The sequence below is a fragment of the Spinacia oleracea genome, chromosome 6 (genome assembly GCF_020520425.1).
Source record: "Spinacia oleracea cultivar Varoflay chromosome 6, BTI_SOV_V1, whole genome shotgun sequence".
Lineage (NCBI taxonomy): Eukaryota > Viridiplantae > Streptophyta > Magnoliopsida > Caryophyllales > Amaranthaceae > Spinacia > Spinacia oleracea.
Window position 1 is genome coordinate 78,558,862 of NC_079492.1, and position 4,260 is coordinate 78,563,121.

General features: G+C 40.5%; 1 pseudogene; it reads right to left on the reverse strand.

The window, feature by feature from the left end:
* Positions 1-3,748: 3,748 nt before the first annotated feature.
* Positions 3,749-3,848, reverse strand: LOC130464547 (uncharacterized; annotated as a pseudogene).
* Positions 3,849-4,260: the final 412 nt, after the last annotated feature.

Sequence of the window (4,260 nt, forward strand, 5' to 3'; positions counted from 1 at the left end):
AGTCCATAAACCTTTTTGAAAATAGGACATCCAATTCAGGAAAGGAGGCAATGGAACCCGCATGTAGCCTTTCAACCCATTTGGACGCTACGCCTTTGAGTGTTGCTGGAAAGTATTTGCACCATGTGGATTCGTTTGTTCCTTGCACATACATATGGTGGCGATATGCGACTAGATGCATATCAGGGTCAGTGGTGCCGTCATATTCTTCTATGGTGGGAGTCTTTACCTTAGGTTCTTTCGGGGTATTCATTATGGCTTCACATAATGGAGTACTTATGTGCCTCAGAGTTATGTAATTCAACCCCTGCTGAATGTGGTAATTGGGTTCTCGACGGCTTGAGGTTATTCCTTGGCGCATGCCAACCCTAAGAGATGTCATTTGGGTCTGCCCTCGGACGGAGGGGTAGAAAGGATTGTCTTCCTGTAGGGGGTGTTTTTTTGTATGCAATTCCCTACAAGGGGGGCGGTTTTTAGAAACAATCGTACTTTTGTATCTCGAAGGAGTCGCCACCAAACATTGTTTAGGGTCTTGTTTGGAAAGACCGTAAATGACTCTATTAGGATAAGACTTGAATCTTCGAAACGGATGGGTGAGATCCGGGCACGGGAACGAGATGCTTATTCCGCGAGCTTTAGAAATTATTGAAGTACGTGACACAATATTTTCGAAAAATACCCTAGTTTAGACTATGTGGGTTTGAATTTAGAGCAAATAGAATCTCTACTTTGTATGGTGGTCACTTTGCTTTAAAGTTAATTTAAGGGAACCTAAGATCGGTTTGTCCAAGAAATTATCTTTGTTAAGTGTGATGTAACCTTGCATTTTGTTGTATTTAGCATGTATGGTGATGAAAGCAATAAAGAAAATAAAGCAACATCACAATAGTAAATAAGTGCGGAATTAGTAAATACAAGACCCCTTAGAGATGGACTAGGGAGTAGGTCCACATTGCCTAGAAGGACTAGGCAAGTAAAGATGCGGAATTGAAAGTGCGATATTGAAATTGCGGAGTTGAAAGTGCGATATTGAAATTGCGGAATTGAAAGGTTGCATAATCGAAATTGCAATATTGAAAGGTGCGCAATTGAAAGTGAGATATTGAAATTTGTACTTGGGCACATGAGATTAGAACGCCAAGCGGCTCCTTAAAAATAAGTGTGCCTGGCACGAATTCAATGCCAAAAATCTCAACTTGGGAGAAGTTGCTCATCCCAAAGTATCCTAGATTTTGCATATAGAACTTGAACTTGAAAGTTTGAATCTAGAAATATTGAACTTGAAATACTTGAACTTGAACTTTAAATATTGAACTTGTACTTGAAATATTGACACTTAAGAGACTTGAATCTCAAAGATCGGGCCTTTTAATGTTGAAAAGGTTAGATCTTTGACGTGCTCTTACTTTGAAAGGATCCTAGTTTAGGGAAGTAGTCATGAGCAACCCTAAACATTATCGGATCTTGAAATTTGAAAACTTGAACTTGTATATTGAAAAATGGAGTCTTGAATCTCAAAAGACTAAACCTTTAAAAGTTAGAAAGGTATCATCTTTGATTACTCCATACTTGAAAGTGATTCTAGTTCAAGGAAGTGATTAAAAACAACTTTGAACATCCTTGAATCTTGAAAGTTTGCATTTTTGTATTTTGAAAAGTTTGGATTTGATATGTGTGTTTTATATAGTGTTTTACCCCCGTCCCTTAGTACTTTTATGCGTCAAATGAGCTCTTAGGAGCCATTTTTAGTACTAATATGCGTTATTGAGTGTGCCTTGAGTTTCAGGTTTGATTATGAGAAATTGGTCTTTTTAGACCCGTTTCATGGTGATTTAGGCCACTACACGAGCCCGAGGAAGTTCGGGACCTCTATCGTCGACTTTCGGGAGCCTTAGATGCTTATGGTTGAGCCCCAAGAGTTAGACTCGGTGATATGGGCGAAGGATATTGAAGATTGCTAATCGCCCTGTGAGCTGAGGGCGAAATGCGACCATCGGGCGGAATTAAAAAGAATTAAAACCATCTACACGCGCCCGATCGGGCGTAGTTCGCCCGGTCCGGATCGGGCGCCCATCAGAAGGATATCAACCTTTCGCAAACCGCCCGATCGGGCGGAATTTGGCCCGATCGGGCCGGCTGTCGAGCAAATCGCCCGATCGGGCGACGCCAACCTACAACAGATATTCGCGAGTTTTATTTCCATTTTTTAGCATTAATTTGGAGAAACTATATAAGCTTAGCCTTATTATTTTGAAGGACATCTATTTTTCTGGTTTCTATTTATTTAGTTTTATTTGAGTTCTCTCTATTTTCTCCAAACACTTAGTTTTAATTTTAATCAAAGATTCAAGCTTTATTATTCCAATGTCCTTTAATTCGGTATTATTTTCTTGCTCTAATTTAATTCATTGCTTTAATCATGTTTTCCACTATGTTAATTGCGTTGTTATTTATTATCATGAGTGAATAGTTTAATTTCTAGGGTTTAGGGGATCCATGAATGTATGATTTGGATTATATGTGGACTTGATTATTGATTGATTGATTATAATTTCTATAGCTTATTATTATTGCTCGTCAATTCTGTTCGGCCGGAATATTTTGATTTGAGTTTGATTAACCTTAGATTATGCGCCGAGAGGTATAAATCTGATGTTTTTGGTCTGTGGCTATTAGATAGGAATTATTTCTAGTACGTAGCGAGAGCCCGCTAGTTGTTCTATCCTAAGGAATTCATAAGATTCGAGAGATGCATGTTTTTCTAGTTATGATTGTTAATTGATTGTTAGTTGTCCAATCCCGGTCTGCATTTATGGTGAACCGCTGCCCTAGATTCCTTTAATATTGTTATTTTTCGGTTTGATTATTTGCTTTAGTTTAATATACAAACCAATCCAATTCTCGTTACCAGTAGTCTAGATTAGTCCATTAATAGTAGAAGAACGCTGTTTCCCTGTGGATACGATCCCTGCTTCCCTTGCTATATTTTTAGTTGGTGAACGTTAGGTTTATCTTTGATAGGAGTACGATTTAGCCTGTCAAATTTTGGCACCGTTGCCGGGGAGACGGTTTTATTTTCTGTTATTAATTGTTTTTCTAGATTATTGTTTGTTACTTCTCAAGGGACTCCCGCTCCTTGAGATCGGATCTCACGACTGTTTTCTAGTTTTTGCTTGTTTATGCCCAGGACTGTCCATACCAGCGATCTGACTTCGTTTGATCCTGAACCTGAACGGACCTTTCGTAGACGGCGTAGATTCGTTGAACAGTTGAGAGACTATTCTGACTCTGAATCCGACTATCTGATTAGCAATCTATTCCATACAGATTCAGAGATGGGTGACCAAGCACCACCACCGCCACCCCCCACTTGTGCCAAGGCTTACAGACTATTCTAAACCAAGTCTGTCTATGCTTCCCAAGGCAATCATGCCTTCCATTGCGGTCGAGAATTTCAAGATCGAACCCCAGCTGATAAACATGATCGAGAGACACCAATTCGGTGGGGAAAAGGGTGAAGATCCTAATCTCCATATTCAGTCTTTCATTCAGTATTGTGCCATCATTAAGCAGAATAATTTAACACCGGAGCAGACTATGGAGATACTCTTTCCATTTTCATTGAGTGGGAAGGCAAAGCTATGGATTAACAGTCTCAACCGCGCAGCTATGAAAATCATCGATTGGAATTCCTTGGCCCGTGCGTTCTATGTTAAATATTTCCCACTTGAGAAGACAGCTCGTCTGAGGGGTCAGATACTAGGTATCTCTCAACAAGCAGATGAGAGTTTGTTCGAAGTTTGGGAGAGATTCAAGGACTTGCAAAGAGAGTGCCCGCACCATGGTTTGGATGACTGGTTCCTGGTTCAGCAGTTCTATAATGGTCTGGGTAATGAGTCTAGGTGTCTTTTGGATTCAGCTGCCAGTGGGAGATTTATGCAACTGAAGGTGCCTAGAGCTTTGGAGGTGATTGAGGAGATGGCCATCCATAGTGCCCAATATGGGAATCCTAGAGGTTTTGCCGACCGGGGTGTTAAGCATGAGATGAATTCTATTGAACAACTTACTGCTCAGCTAACTGCCCTACATCACAAGCTAGATAATATACAGATCGCATCCTCCCAATCCACCCAACATGCTAGTGTCGCTGCAATGAGTGCCCAATCTGCCAATGTCTGTAATAGTTGTGGGATGCAAGGCCATTATGCACAAGAATGCCGGAGCTCTATCGAACAATGCAATGCATTCCAGTCCTACAAG